Source organism: Puma concolor, chromosome C1 (genome assembly GCF_028749965.1).
Source record: "Puma concolor isolate L17-30 chromosome C1, mPumCon1.1.hap2, whole genome shotgun sequence".
Lineage (NCBI taxonomy): Eukaryota > Metazoa > Chordata > Mammalia > Carnivora > Felidae > Puma > Puma concolor.
In genome coordinates this window covers 202,559,366-202,576,198 of record NC_141674.1, presented here as the reverse complement: position 1 = coordinate 202,576,198, position 16,833 = coordinate 202,559,366, and the positions used below count along the sequence as shown (strand labels likewise).

The 16,833-nt window shown below is 48.1% G+C and overlaps 1 pseudogene; it reads left to right on the top strand.

Annotated features, from left to right (window-relative positions):
* Window positions 1-16,164: 16,164 nt before the first annotated feature.
* Window positions 16,165-16,578, top strand: LOC112866926 (small ribosomal subunit protein eS26 pseudogene; annotated as a pseudogene).
* The last annotated feature ends 255 nt before the right edge of the window (window positions 16,579-16,833 follow it).

Genomic DNA, 16,833 nt, shown 5'->3' with positions numbered 1-16,833 from the left:
GAGGTCACCATTGACCTCTGATGAAGGGAGACGGGTGGGGGACTGGGGAGGAAGTTCCATCACTAATGGCCAATGATTGAATCAATTATGCCTACTGCGCGAAGCCTCCATAACAACCCGAAGGGACGGGGTTCCGAGAGCACTGAGGCCAGAGAACAGGTGTCGAAGTGGGGAGAGTGGCACGCCTGGAGAGGCCGTGAGGCTCTCAGCCATTTTCCCCATACCTTGCCCTACACATTTCTTCCTCTTGGCTGTTCCTGAGCTACATCCTTTTAAATTTCTTTTTTTAACGTTTATTTATTTTTGAGACAGAGAGAGACAGAGCATGAATGGGGGAGGGTCAGAGAGAGAGGGAGACACAGAATCCGAAACAGGCTCCAGGCTCTGAGCGGTCAGCACAGAGCCCGACGCGGGGCTCAAACTCACGGACCGCGAGATCATGACCCGAACCGAAGTCGGACGCTTAACCGACTGAGCCACCCAGGCGCCCCAGCTACATCCTTTTATAATAAACAGGTGATCTAGTGAGTAAAATGTATCTTTGAGTCCTGTGAGCAGGTCCAGCAAATTAATTGAACCCAAGGAGGGGGAGGGGGGCACCTCCAATCTTTGGTAGGTCAGAAGCACAGGTGGTAACCCGGGCTTGCAACTGGCCCCCTGGAGTCAGTGGGGACAGCGGTCCGGTAGGACTGAGCGCTTGACCTGTGGGATCTGAAACTACGTCCAGGTAGCGTCAGAATTGATTTCATTGCTTGGTGGCATCGGAAGACCCACACGCATGCTGGAATCGGGTGTAGAATTATACCAAGTAAGTGTTATATCAATTAAGGGGGTTTTCAGAGGCAGGTAACAGAGAACCAACTCGAACTGAACCCAACATTGAGGAGATTTCATTCCTCTTGTCTCTGGAAGGGCCCAGAGTGGCTTCATACAAGGTCACTTCAGCCTCCAGACCCTGAGGCCCTTCCCTTTCCCCGAGAGCTACCCACAGCATCCATATTTTCCCACATGGTTGCAAGAGGCTACCAGTGGCAACGGAGCCTACGAGTTTTCACATCCGATGAGAAAAAGCAGAGACATCTCTGCCCCAGACCTGAAATATAAATCTTTCCGTGAGCAAATCTGATTGGGTTAATTTGGGTCACTGACGTAACCGATAACGGTCACCGGATTCAACCAGTGGTTCTCAAATTTTTCCAACTTGGGATCCTTTTAAAATTCTAGAAGTTACTGGGGACCCCAGAGAGCTTTTGTGTAGGTGGGTTATCTACTTATGTGTATTGCATAAAAAATTAACACTAAGAAGTTTTAAAAATACGTATTTATCAATTCATTTTAAAATAACAATAAGAAACTCACTACATGTTACCATAAATAACATTTGTTATGAAAAATAACTATTTTTTAAAGTTTAGTGAGAAGTATGGCATTGTTCCATGTTTTTGCAGATCTCTTTAATTTCTAGTTTAATAGAAGACAGCTGGGTTCTCATATCTGCTTCTGCATTCAATCTGCTGCAAGATCACATGACAGTTAGCCTCTGGAAAAATCCAGTGTACTCCATAAAAGAATAAGAGTGAAAAAGGCAAATAATGGCTTAGTCTAAAAATAGTTTTGACCTCCCAGACACCCTGGAAGAGTTTCATGGCCACACTTTGAAAACTTCTGGCTTAGACTTATCAGAATTGCCCTCTAATAAGGGGGATGGGGTGGACCCCTGCCCAAAACTGGATCCAGACAGAAAAGGGCAAGGGGTCTGGATTTCAGGGTCAATCAATTGTGTCACCTTCCCTGACACTAAAAGCATACAAACAGGAAAAAGAAAACAACCGCCATCTATCATCTCCTACATTTCTTTGTTTCTTTTAAGAGCATTCTGATACAAAAGACATCGGATGAGCATAATTTCAAAATGAAGGGTACTAGTTTTGATTGACTACATAAATTTTTATAAAAAATGTACCACGCTGATTGGACATGGAAGGAGGGGCGAAGAGACGGATGATCTATAGCCTGAGAAGCCGGTGGAAGAGAATGGTGTTTCCTGAATGAAATAGAGGGCCAGATGGGAGGAGCAGGTTTGGGGCAGAAATGATGACTTCCACGTTGGCCGTGTTGAACTTGACGGGGCCTGGGAGGCAATAAGTGGAGAGATCAGGGGTGAGGGCAGAGATCTGGAGCCCAGGAAAGGGTCACGGTTACAGGAAAAGCTTTGGGAGTCCTAGGTATGCGAGTGGCAACTGAAGGCCCTGCAGGAAAGGAGGTGGCCCTGGGCTGGGGGGGGGTGGGGTGGGGGGGTGGGGCTGGATAAGCAAGAGGTGAGAGGTGGCCAAGGGGGAGCACTAAGGGGCACCTGTCTTTAAAAGTGGGTAGGAGAGGAAAAACAGGCAGAGGATACTGAAGAGGAGTTGCCAGGAAATCTAGGAAAGCATGTTCCAATCGACCGTCTTGAGAGTTTCAGGAAGAGAACAAGGATGGTGAAGCAAATGTGCGCGAGCTGGGTTCTAGAAGACTGTGTATGGGGGCTTGGAGCTGATTCGCCGGCGCCGGCTGCCTTCACGGCTAGCCTCTTGCCTCCAGGGCCTGCAGCCTCAAGCTTTCTCCCTACTTAAAAACAAAAACAGGGGCGCCTGGGTGGCGGTTAAGCATCCAACTCTCGATTTGGGCTCGGGTCACAACCTCAAGGTTTGTGAGTTCGAGCCCCACATTGAGCTCTGCACTGACAGTGCAAAGCTTCCTTGGAATTCTGCCTCTCCTTCACTCTGTCCCTCACCTGCTTGTGCTTGCTCTCTCTCTCTCTCTCTCTCTCAAAACAAATACACTTAAAAGTAAGTAAATAAAAACGAAAGCAAAAACAAAGAACAAGAAAACTAGAATCAGAAAAGAATCTCTAAAAATTATTTTTAATGACTATATAGTATTCCCCCATTTGGATAAGCCATACATGATGGTAAGTGCTCATGGTAGGTATACTGGCAAAAAAAAAAAAGCAAAAAAAAAAAAGCAAGACACCAAACAGAATATGAAGCGTGATTCCATTTGGGGAGGTCTACCTGGGTGCATCAATATGAACTTGTACATGCATGTAAATTGACCTACACATGGTTAAATGAAATGAGGCCCCCGGGGTGTGGTTGGGATTTGGCTCTTTAGTTCTACTGAGTGCAGCTGCTAGCATTGTGAGCTGATGAGATTCCAAAGGGGTGGGAAGGTTTCAGTGCCAGGTGGCTGGAGAGGCTGAGGAAGAGTTTCTTGGGAAAGAGAGAGAAGAGACCATGAGACAATTTCCACCAGGATTAAAATGTCAGAGAAAGCATACAGATGTTTAAAGCGTATGGGAGAAAGACAGGATTTGTTGCATAGAGTGATATAAACATCTCCATCATCTCCCAAGAAATTCTAGAACAATCTACATTGCCCAGCAAGGATTTAGAAGTTGGAATGGGTAGGACTAGGGGGCCCAGGGAGGCTTAGCTACTTATGAGTTACCAAACAATACCAACAGCAGTAATAACCTGGATGGCTCTCATTTCTTGAACTGGGCAGTGCTCGCTGAATCTTCAAAACAGCCTTATAGCATAGGCACCATGATTATCCCCATTTTACAGACTGAAACAACTGAGGCAGGGAGAAGTCCATCGTTGTCGAAAGTCACAGAGCTAGTAACTGGTTGGCACCTGCCCAGAGATCTTGCTTTTAGCCTCTGCACACCGCTATGCCTCTCAGTAAACTAAGCATTACACCTATTTGAAACCAGAACAAATGCTCCACAGTTGTCTCTGAGTTATACAAGCACAGGGTGGTGTGGGTTTCCTTGTTGATGCATTTTCTATATATTTCATATTTCCCGCAGTGACCAGGTGTTACTTTTATAATCGTATGAAAATAACAAAAAAGATCTTATTACATCATCAGTTATATAAACATCAGTTACAACTGATCAGAGCATAAATGAGACCTCTCTTAGAAGGATTTACCTTTTGGGTCACCTGGGTGGCTCAGCGTGTCAAGCGTCTGACTCTTGACTGTTGCTCAGGTTATGATCTCAACCGTTGCACGAGTTCAAGCCCCATGTCAGGCTCTGTACTGACAGCTCAGAACCTGCTTGGGATTTTCTCTCTCTCTCTCTCTCTCTCTCTCTCTTTCTGCTCCTCCCTTCCTTAAGCTCCCTCTTTCTCAAAATAAATAAATAAACTTTTAAAAATTATTTTAAAAAAGAAGGATTCACCTTTTAATAAGAAGCAAATTCCTAGCCGAAAGGAGACAGACTTCTCATCAGCAAGCAGACTGGGACACACTCTAGCACTGCAGATTCTGAAGTCACCCTACCACTCACTCATACCTGGCCACAACAGTGCTCCCTAGAGCAGCACCCTGGAAAGAAGGGAACTGGAGGGATAGTGACCCCCCCAAACATAAGTCAGAGCTTAAAGAATGTGTGAGCCCCTGACTTCTTCTTCGAGGTGCCCCCCTGAAATTAGCATGATATTATACAGCAAGTGCTCAACAAATGCTTATTAATTCATGCGATTTTCATGTTCCCACATGACCTACCAAAAAAAAGGAATGCAAACTGCCCTCAAGAAGGAAGTTTAAGAGGGCTTCTGAAACCAAGGCATGGGGCCCCACGAAGACCAAATTTGCTACCCTGGAGATACTGCCCAACATGACAGACTTAGTTCAGCCTAGGAACATTAACGAGGCAGAGGGATGGCCACGGGGACTTTTGAGGACTTTAATCACCTTAGCACAGGCAGCATGCCCCACCTGAAAAACACCAACACAAATGACACAACACCTCCAGGCCTGAGTTCGAGTCCCAGCTCACAGAGGTTTGTAGAATCCAGGGTGTGATGGGACCTCACGGATCTTCCCATCCCCCCCAGCCACGTGCAAAGCCCTCCTACCATCTCGCCTCCTGGTGACTGGCCACTCTCCCTCTGACCACTCCTCCCTGGGTCCCCAAAGAGCCCACTCTATGAACAATCCTCAGAAAGACACAAACGGCTCCAGAAATGTGGATCACATGAGGGGCAGATGCCCTGAGTTACCCTAGGATGTGGAACATGGTTGATAGCCAAACCACAATGTTCATGAGACTCAACTCTGCCTTCTCTCACACCCTCCAGGCCACAGTTTGTCATCAGAATAAACCGACCCACCCACCAATGCCCTCAGAATTCTGGATTCCTTTCTTCAAGCCGTATTTCCAGATAAGACAAGTCACTGCTCACTCTGCGAGCCTGATCATATCTCCAACTGTTCTTAGGCCTCCATTTGCTCATCTGGAAAATGAGGAAGTTAGATAAGATGATCTCTCACTGAAATCTAAGGCTAACACTGCGATCCTGTGATTCCTCTTGAGGGTAACTTGGCAGGTGGGGAGAAAGTACTCAGGATTCATGTGGGACTCACACATGAACACCAGGTAGAAACAGCCTTGGCAATTAGCAAAGGCTCAGCCATGAAAAGTGGATATATTCACACGTGAGAGCTAGACGACTCCCAAGGTCCAGGTACACAGAGCAAGGGCAGAGTCTTAAGTCCCCTGAGGGGAGGGCCCCACCCGCCCAGCATCTGTGGGCTGCAAGAGATCTCAAGCCAAATCTCCAAAAGCACACCCACCTAGCATGGCTCCGGGCCTACTGGGCGTGGGGAGATGGGGTCTTTTCCAGATAAGGCTTCCAAAACTAGCTCGCAGGGCTGGGGAAACCCCCGGGGTAAGAGAGAAGGGGTAAGCCAGCAGAGAAAGCAGGCAAAAATAAGAATGTGTATATCCAGAGTCACTGCCCAGAAGGACTCTTCCGTTGCATAGACAGGATGGGGTGGTACCAAGATGTTCCCACTGTATTCCTCAGCCCTGTTCTGGCACAGGCAGGCTGGCAGGGTGGCAGGGTGAAGACACAAGCTGTGGCTAAGACTGCCTGGCTCCCAGCCCCACGCCACCCCCTGATTCACAGCTGTGCTCCTTGGATCCAGTAATTCACCTTTTAAGCTCGGTGTCCTCATCTGTATAATGGGGACACTACTAACCTTTTCATAAGGTTCTTATGGGGATTAAGTGAGTTGATTGGTTTTTAAGCAAGATGATATTAGTAAGTGCTCAATGAAGAATCCGGAACCTAAGACACAATAGGGTTACTTAGCAGCAAGTACTCCTCGCTGTGCATCCTTAGACCTGCCCTCTCCCAGCCCCGTCCCAGTGATGGAGCTACTGCCCTCTCCTGAAGTTCCTGAGTTTGGGAGAGACGGCGAAAGGGAGGAGGCAGGAAGGAAACCGACCCCCAGTGATAGAGCAGAGGAAAAAGTTTTCCCTTCTCTGTGGTCCACCCCCAGGGTGCCCCTGTAGCTCCTGGTGGGGGGAGCGGGGGGGCTGCGAAGGCAGCAGCTGTACCCACAGGTCAAATGGACTCTGGCCCAGAAGCACGGGTGGCAGATAGGGCCTAAGGGACAGAGGTGAGCAAGTGGGCCATGGCACATGGTGGAGAGACAGGGGAAGGAATGTTTCACAGTGATGCGAACGGGGAGAAATGGGATAATCAGGGGCCAAACCCCAGTGGGGAGAGGAGAACAAGGAAAATTTTCACACGACAAGTATGTGCAAATACTGTATGGGGCACACGTACACCAGAAAAAAATTGTTGTTTATCTGAAATGCAGATTTAACTGGACGGCCTATATTTTTATTTGCTAGATCTCACAGTGTTGGTAGGAAGGACTAGGACAGCAGGCTGGAGAGGCTCCTGTGGACGGGAAGAGGGGAGCTGGGCTCAGCTGAGGAGGAGGAGGGAAGGAGGAAGAACGCGGACAAGCAGGGCATACAGGAAGGGTCGAGGGAGACCCCCTTGCTTAGACTATGGAAGGTGACAAGCTGGCCAGGCGTAAGGGAGAAGAGAGAGCACTCAGGCCTCACGTGCAAAGGCCCAGGGTCTGAAACAGCACGTGTTCTGAGAACTGATGGCGTCTAGTGTCACTGGTGGGACTGGGGCAAAGGGCATGAGGGAGGGAGGGCGGGCCCCCACCTCAGGAGGCGATCCTTATCAGAACGCATTCATGCACAACCCTGTGGGCAGCTCCAGCCTGCGAGGCTCTCTTCCTGGGATAGCTAGTGAGCAGACAGACGCCCTCACCGCTCCCGTGGGAGCCCCCCTCAGTTTTCCCCGGGTGTGACACTTAGCACACAGTGTTGAACGGAGTGTTCCCTCCTCTGTGCCACACACTAGAACAGGGAGCTCCCTAAGGAAAGAGCCTTGGATTAAATCTCTAGTACCCAGCATGGTGACTGGTACCCAGCACCTGTTGAAGAAATTTATAGGCTTGGGGTATAAGACCTGGCTATGTGCATCCTGGTGGAGAAGTCTAGTCCAGTTGGAATTTTGGATCTGGAAATGGGGAAAGGATCAGATGCTTACGATCAGATTTTTCTAGTCCAATATATGGACGGTATGTAAATACCCTTGTCTAGGGAAAGTATAAACATCGTCAAGTTAAATAAGTTGCCTTGGTTAGCCATGAATAGAACTCACCCTGACCGACTTGAAGGAAAACACAAGATGTACCACACAAACAATGACAAAACCCACTGCGGGGGGGGGGGGGGGGTGGGGAGTAGGGATTATTTGGGGGCTAACATAGGGACTCAGAGGAACAAACAAACAAAAAAGCTGGAAGTCAAGTTTAGAAAGGCTGGATCCAGGGTAGGTCAGGGCATCTCTGTGGAGCAGAAAGGAAAGTCCGTGTGCTCAGGATCCCACTGTGGGGCCCCCCAGTGTGGTTCAGCTTGCTTACTCACTTCAGCTAATTCTCAGGAGAGACAATCTGGCTGGCATAGCCTGGTCCTGGACCCACCTCTTGGTTGAACCAGGACAGGTCACCAACCAAAACAGGACACCTGCGGGTTAGTCAAGGACAAGACTTTATGGAGACCAAGGTGAACCCATGGATAATTACACCACATGAAATTAGGGTGGTGTTATCAGAGAAAAGAGAAAATGGATGCCAAACAGCCCCCACACAAGTGTCCTTATAATTATGAAGCTTTGCCAAACTGTCAGGATGTAGAGTACTTGAACAAGTGAGCCAAGAACACCACAAAGCCTCCTTCTATGGTAATTTCTACGGAAGATCATATACAAACTCCCTCCTGAGATTATCTGAATGGAGCATTGACTGGAAATAGGAGAATAAAATTGGTAATGTCTTTAGCTGTTTCTGGGTCTACAAGAATCAATATTTCAGGATGTCCAGGGGAGCCTGGAAGGTTTGATATCATCTATTGTGTGTCTTTTATACATGAGAGAGTACGAAATCACGCTATTTCATTTTTGGTGCGGTGGCGATGGGGGCGGCCAGGGTGCAGTGGAGGAAGCTGTTGGAATAACCAACTTCAGTGTGAATCGGTAATGTCTCATTTACGTGCCTCCAGTATTGCAGGTGCACGTGTCAAGATAGACACCCAGATACGTTGCCGTGCTGCAGGCAAGCTGCCCGCCCTGTTGGAGCACCTGGGATTTGCAGATTTGGAGGAGCCTCCCTGTGCAAACAACTGTCAAGAATGATGGATGCTGAAGTCTCGGGTAGAAGGAAAGCATACGCAAGAGACCCGAGCTCTGGGAATCTGTCAGAACTTGGTTCCATTCTCTTCATCCTTGACTATCAAGGACCAATGATTGGTGATTCTTTCCAGGTTGCCCAGAAGACGTTGGAAGCAAGGCACCAGAGAAGTGATATCTGAGCAGAGTGGAGGAGAGAGAAGGAGAGGAGAGCAAGAATGGTAATAGGGGAGAGAGATGCTGGGGCAGTGAGCCAATGGGGGAGACCAGGAGGTGATTTCCTATGTCGGTTAGAAACTGGATGAGTTTTCCCTTGAAACTATTATTTTGGACAAGGAATCCTATTCTCCAGCTGAAATATCAATCCCCTTTCTCCTAATTTTTAAAGCTCAAGAGTCTTTCCATGACCTTCTTAAACTGCCCTGCTCAGTTGATCTGTCCCTACACCTCGCATTTCCCTGTTTCCTACCCACAACCTAGAGGACATCTCGTATAACAATTACTCAGGTTGTTAAAACCCACAGACCCTCTTCCCAGGTTTTAAAATAAATAACAGGGGCGCCTGGGTGGCTCAGTTGGTTAAGCGTCCCGCTTCGTCTCAGGTCATGGTCTCGCAGTCCATGAGTTCAAGCCCTGCATCGGACTCTGTGCTGACAGCTAGGGGCCTGGAGCCTGCTTCGGATTCTGTGTATCCCTTTCTGCCCCTCCCCCAATCTCTCTCTCTCTCTGTCTCTCTGTCTCTCTCTCCCTCCCCCATCAAAAAAAATAGACATTAAAAAATTAAATAACAGCAGTCCTGTTCGTGTATATCGTCCTGTCCAGGCTGCAAATCATACTCACTCACGCAATCCTCCCAGTGACATAGGGAGGGTTGGCATTATTTTTCTTCCAAGCTAAGAAAACAGCCATAGAGAAAGATACGTGTCCAAGATGACGTAGCTGGGATGGGGCAAAGTGGGGAGGTTAATCCCACACTTCTCTTTCCCTTGCTCTCAGAAACATCTTTTATACACGTGTTTGTAACACTACTGGCAAGTTTCACAGTGTGGCAGTTACGTTCATTCACTAAAATAACACTCACCTGAAATCTGTACACGAGCAGTTCACAGAGAATCATCTCTTTAAAATGCCAGCTTTATTGAGGATGGCTGACAAACAAAAATTGCATGTATTTCAGGTGTACAATGTGGTGGCTTGACAGAGGGACGCACTGTGTGGCCATGACCACAATCGAGCTATTTAACGCATCCATGACTTCACACAGTTACCGTTTGTGTGTCTGGGGTGAGAACACTCAGGAACTCTTTCAGCAAATTTCAAGTATACGGTGCAGTATTACGAAGTGTGGTCCCCATGCCGTGCATTCAATCCCCAGAATACTATTCATCTTATAACTGGAAGTTTCTAGATTCTGACCGTGTCCCCACTTCCCCCAGCCCCCAGCCCCTGGCAACCCCCATTCTAGTCTCTATTTCTCTGAGTGTTACTTTTGTAGATCCTACATATAAGGGACATCATGCGATGTTGGCCTTTTTGTGTCCGGCTTATTTCACTTAGCATAACGTCCTCCAAGTTCATCCACATCGTCACAAATGGCAGAATTCGCTTCCTTTTGAAGCCTGAACAATACTATGTTGTGTGTGTGTGTGTGTGTGTGTGTGTGTGTGTACATGTGCGGGTGTACGTATCCCACGGTTCTTTATCCGTTCATCAGTCAACATCGCCTTAGGTTGTTTCCCTGTCTTGGCTACTATGAATAATGTTGCAATGAACACGGGAGTGCAGATTTCATTTCCTTTGGCTATACACCCAGGAGTGTGAATTCAGAGCTCCTTCCATAACCCCACACTGCCTGAAATCAAGGCTCTTCTCAGCCCGCCAGAAGGAAGCATGATTTGCTCTGGAGAAGACAGAGAAAGTGAGGAGAAAGCAGCGAGGCTGCTTCTTAGGATGGGAACCCCCTTCAGATGTTCCTCTGGAAGGGAGATACTGTCTGATCCGCCCATTCTGAAACCAGGCACAGAGCCGCTGATAACTCGGTTGACATGTGGCTGCCTCTCCTCTCCTCTTTTCTTTTTTTTTTTTTTTAATTTTTTTAACGTTTATTTATTTTTGAGAGAGAGACAGAGACAGAGTGTGACAGGGGAGGGGCAGAGAGAGAGGGAGACACAGAATCTGAAGCCGGCTCCAGGCACACAGAGCCTGATGTGGGGCTGGAACCCATGAGCCATCAGATCATGACTGAGCTGAAGTCGGACACCTAACCAGCTGAGCCACCCAGCCTCCCCTCTCCTCTTTTCTTTTGTAGCACTTCTGGTTGGGTACAATATGACCTGACCTGAACTCCAAAGATGGACCCTGATTGGTCTAAGCCAATCAGATAATTCCATCCAATTTACCATAAAAGTTAGCCCAAGGACGAGCAATAAGCAATAATCCACATTTAAGCCAATCAGCTCACGGTGTTCCCCTGGGAATTATAGTGCTTAGTTCACGTTGGCCCAATGAGAGAAAGTGCAGGACCGGTGCTGATTTCATGGGCATGTGACCCGTACTCACACAGTCCTACACTTACGAAGGCCCCGTACGTGGTTTAATGCTCTGGGTTTGCCTTCTTGAAGTTCTTAGTAATTGTTGAACATGACACGCATTTTCCTTCACATTGGTCCCCACAAATTATGTGGCTGGTCCTGCACAGGACTGGTTTGTTGGCTGAGGGTGGAACAAGGAAGCATGCAGCCATGCTTGCCGTAGGCTGCTATCTTGCAACCATGAGAAAAGCCAGCCTGAGGACAAAGACGACACTTCGAGGAGGGCAGAAGTGAGAGAATCCTAGAGAGCAGGAGCTCTGATTGAATCATGCGTTAAGTCCATCACTCAGCTGGACTCCTTGATCACATAAGCTAAAACATCGCCGTCTCAGTGGAAGCAGATTTCAGGGTAATTTTCTGTTACTTCCAACTGAGCAGATCCTAACTGATAGAACAAAGGATGATTGTCAATGCATTAACTTAGACACTTAGAGCCACATCTGTAGGACAGGAATGGGTGACCTCAGCTACCTCCCCCTACATATACTGCACTCCAGTCGCATCTTCCTTATGCAGTCTGTCCTGCCCACTCACTCGGTCCCTGGGGTCACTTGCTCTTCAGGACCCCTGAAGCAGCTCAATCAAAACTTGAAGACTTGGCTTAGGAAGTGCTGAGCACTGAGCTGAGCAGAACCGTTCATGTGCCTTATAGTGTTTATAAAAGAGGCATAAAGCCTCTAGCATTTAGAGCTGGACAAGACCCAAGAGGTTGAGCCCAACACCCCTTCATTTTCCAGATGAAACAAAGCCTGAAGGGAAAATGACTTGTCCAAGGACATATAGCACATCAAAGGCTGATTCAAGCCTTGGCCACTATCCCTTGACCCCCACTCTACCTCAGGAACAATCCTGGTATTTTTACATATGAGTTGAAAAATTGAATCTTCATAAGTGCTCACTAAAAATGAGCTACTTTTATAATACTCTTCCTCGAGATACTGCTTATGGTTATTTTGCACGGACATTTAGCTCTTAAGTTGACGTTTGGCTTTTGGTGGACATATGCTTTACCACCTTCCAAAGACTCCTTCGTGACAGGGACCGTGTCACAACCGATTAACACCTTCCAGAGCACCTAGGGCAGGGCTCTGCACTCAGAGAGAACTCAACAAAGAACCGTTGACTCACTGGCTCGCCTCCTCTAGCAGGTAGGATGTGAGAATTTCCACTTTGTCAGCTTTGGAAAAGCCTGGCTTGCTGGTTTGCAAGACAGAGGATCTCACCAATGAATGTTAAAGATCGGCCAGTCAAGGGAAGGTTCCAGGGACTTCTTGAAGTGATGGGGACAATATACCTGTTCTTTATGCCAGCTGTTGACAAGATCCAAAAGAATGGGGGCTGTACCGCAGCTGAAGATATTTGAGTTAGGTACTGAGAAGAACTTCTCTCTGTGGGGACTCTGATACAGTTTCAAAGAAAGTCATGGTGTTTTCTGGACACTTCTAGAAAAGGGGACACTGATTGCTAGTATGGTTGGCCTGAGGTGCCCCCAGTGGCTAAGTGGACGGATGTCTGGTATTCTTTGGCAGTCTTGGGGTGGGACGAGAGCACAGACAGCAGAGCCTTGGGACCTGAGTCCTGGAGGTCAAGCCTGAGCATCCAACAGTCCCCCTGGTGCACCATGTCGGCTCCAGAAGCTGTACCCAGGGCCTCACCTTTCTCTCCAGGATGTGCCAGGAGGGAATGGTCTGGGGCAAAGCAGTGTGAGGCAGGGATTAGGTTGTGAGGAATTAGAGCCATAATTCTCCTCCAGCAATCTGAGCTCTTGGGAGAAAGGTATGGCATAAACCGGGGCTTATAATTACAAATCAGAATTTTTTCTCTTGAAATCCCTTCTTCACTTAATATTCTTAATAATGAACCATTCCTAGGAAAAGGGAACATGAGACCTGAGAGGTGGTTTTCCAACTGAGCTGAGTGTTTTGGATCCTTTTGACTCGGCTTCCCAAATGTTTTTTAATTTTTTTCCTCTTGGGATCAGATGTCACAGACTGACCAGACACTATTCTGTCTAAACAGGAAATTCCCTATCTCCAACCCCAGCCTGCTCCTCCCTTCTCCCCCTCTTTTATTTACCCTTTGACCTGAGCATAATATAAATATTTAATCTCCTTTATTACCTGAAAATTATCTGTATTTATTCTGTTTGTTTAGTGATGGTTACTTGAAAACAAAACAAAAACTATAGGATTGGGCTAAACAACCAGTTTCTTGATTTTTCCACTGAGGTAATCCCTGCTGGTATTTAATTTCAATAATTGACTGGTTGCTCCCCAAACACAGCTCAGGTTTTCCCAGTCTTCTTGCTTTGGCCTCTTTGCCTGGCAAAATTCCACTCACCTCGCAAAACCTATTTCCAACACCCCCTCCCCTGGGAAGACGCCCCCGACCATCTCGCCGCCTCTGCAGCTGGACCGGCACTCCGGTCTCTGTGCTCCCAGAATGCCCTGGGTGTCGTCACAGCCGGCCACCCCCTGGACCCACTGGAAGGCAACAAAATGGAGCTGTCTCAGTAGGACTCTAGAACAAACTTCCCAACTTCAGATACAGACCCTACCGCTTTCTAGTTCTAAAACCTGAGGCAAGTGTCCTAACTTTTCTGTGGACCAGGCAGCCATCTTTCCAGGTTTTGCTCAATTCTCTTCTGGCTTTTAAGAGACAGATGTAAGCCTCAGAGGATGGACAGATAAGGAAGAAAAGGGAACTAAACAGTGGAATAAACACGGGGATGCAGACCATCAGACGGAAGCGGTGTGAAAAGAGAAGGATTTTTCTGGAGAGGAAAGAACAGGTCATCTGGAAGCGGCTGAGACACCAAACATCTAGCCCCGAAGTTAATATCCACACGTTCACTTAGCAGCCGCTGTGGCCTACTGTTTGGGAGGTGTGGGTGAATTTGTCAGTAGCCCTGTGTTCCTGCACACCGGTGAGTCTGTGACGGAGGCTCAGGTGCAGTGACAGGATGAGACCTGAGCAGGCAGGTCCCAGCAGTCTGTCCTGGCACAGATCACAAAGTCTGCCTCTCGGGCAGGACCTAGCTTTGGGATCATCCCAGCCCGCCCCTGCCAAGCCAGAACTGCTTAGCCTAGGGCTAAGAGAAGCCCATGGCTGTATAACTCAGGCATCAATGTACCTTTTTTTTTTTTTTAATGTTTATTTATTTTTGAGAGAAAGCATAAGCCAGGGAGGGACAGAGAGAGAAAGGGAGACACAGAATCTGGAGGCAGGCTCCACGCCGTCAGTGCAAAGCCCAATGCGGGGCTCGAACTCACCAACTGTGACATCATGACCTGAGCCAAAGTTGGATGCTTAACCAACTGAGCTACCCAGGCGCCCCCAATGTACCCTCTTAACACACAAGTAAGCCCGTGCCAGACCCTGGCTTTCAGTGTCCTGATGGCTTTCCCAGTCGCTCAGGCTATATTCTGGGGTCCTCACCATGGTCTGGCCCCCTGCTTACTTCTCTGTGCTCTGTCCCCATCTGGCCTCATTGTGGTCTCTTAAATACACCAAACCGGTCCCTTTCTAAGGGCCTTGGCACTTGCTGTCCCTCTCCTGAGGATCCACTCCTCCAGACACATGCATGGACTGTCCTCTCCTTTTGTTCGGGGGTCTGCTCGAATGTCAGCTCTTGGGTGATGTCTGCCGTGCTGACCTTACCTAAGGGAGGTCCTATCCTTCGCTCCCCACTTACCTGCTGTACTTAGCTTTTGCACACTCACCTCACCTGCATTACATCTGTTACCTACTTGCTCGCTGCCTTATTTGGTTTTTGTCAGCCTCCCCATCTGTGTATGCTCTGCAGCTGCAGAAACTCTATTTTGTTCGCTGCTGCATCACTGCATACCTGAGCAGGAATGGCAGTTAAGTGGATAAACAGAATGCAAGGCCCCCAACCCCCTCGTTCCCAGGGAGGAACCCAGGCCAGGGCCCAGAGCAGAAAGAACCTGTTCAAGGTCACACTCACTGGCTGGCGTGTCACAGATTCCAAATTCAGCCCACGTCTCCTGGCTCCCAGATGGAGATTTACGGTGCCACTCCATGTGATCTGAGGACCGGCCTTGTCACCCTCACAGTTCCTAGACACACACAGCAGGCTGGACTCTGAAAGGGAGGCTGGGTGCAAAAGGCTTCCTCTGCTGTACTTGAGTCTCTTTGTAGGTCTTACTCCAAGTAAGCTATGAATCTGAATGGAAAGGTTCTTTAAGAATCCGGGTGGGGGGGTGGTGCACCTGGGTGGCTCAGTCGGTTGAGCGTCTGACTTCAGCTCAGGTCACGATCTCACCGTCTGTGAGTTCGAGCCCTGCGTCAGGCTCTGGGCTGATGGCTCAGAGCCTGGAGCCTGCTTCCGATTCTGTGTCTCCCTCTCTCTCTGCCCCTCCCCCGTTCATGCTCTGTCTCTCTCTGTCTCAAAAATAAATAAATGTTAAAAAAAAAATTAAAAAAAAAAAAAAGAGAATCCGGGTCAGGGGCACCCGGGTGGCTCAGCCGGTTGAGCGACTGACTTCAGCTCAGGTCACGATCTCACGGTTTGTGAGTTCAAGCCCTGCGTTGGGCTCTGTGCTGACAGCTCGGAGCCTGGAGCCTGCTTTGGATTCTGTGTTTCCTTCTCTCTCTGTTCTTGCCCCACTCATGCTCTGTCTCTCTCTGTCTCAGAAATAAATAAACCTTAAAAATTAAAAAAAGAAAGAAAGAAAGAAAGAAAGAAAGAAAGAAAGAAAGAAAGAAAGAAAGAATGAATCTGGGTCAGAGGCGCCTGGATGGCTCAGTCGGTTAAGCATCTGACTCTTAATTTTGGCTCAGGTCATGATCTCATGGTTCACGAGATCGAGCCCCGAGTCAGGTTCTGCGCTGAGCATGAAGCCTGCTTGAGATTCTCTCTCCTACTCTCTCTGTCCTTCTCCCACTTGTGTCCTCTCTGTCTTTCTCTGTCTCTCTCTCTCTAAAATAAATAAATAAACGTTCAAAAAATAAATTAAAAAAAAACCCAGGTCAAGCTCTCTCGGGTCCTCACTTCCAAGATGACCAAGGAAAGAAGGAGTAACAGTCATGCCACAAAGGACTATGCCATGTGCAGCCTACTCACTGCACCAGCTGTGCCCGTTGCGTGGCCAAAGACAAGGCCATTAACAAGTTCATTATTCAGAACACGGTGGAGGCCACCTTGGTCAAGGACATTTCTAAAGTGAGTGTCTTCAACACCTGTGTGCTTCCCGAGCTGCATGTGACACTCCATTACTGTGTTACCCTGTGAGCGGTCCCATTCCCAGCAAGGTACTCAGGACTCAAGAACCACTCTTGTGAGGCACAAAAGGACCAGAACACCCACACCCTGATTTAGACCCACGGGTCCTGCCCCATGACCTCCACCAAAGCCCATGGAAAGAGCTAAGTCCTTAAAGACTGAAGAACAATGGCTCTCTAGAAAAAAATAAAATGGAGATTAGGCTTTAAAAAAAAAGAAGAAAAGAAAAAAGAACCCAAGTCAAGATGATGCTGGGGGAGCCGGTCACGAACTATGTCCACAGAGGGCAGGTCAAGAGTCTACTGGATTTGGTTGGGTTGGAAGACAGAAGGATTCCCAACAAGGTAAAATGGAACTGGAGTGGGTGTCCAAGACAAGTGAAACAGAATCAGAGCCCAGCAGAGAGAGAAGAAAGACACAGCTACCCATTCATATAACGTTCACT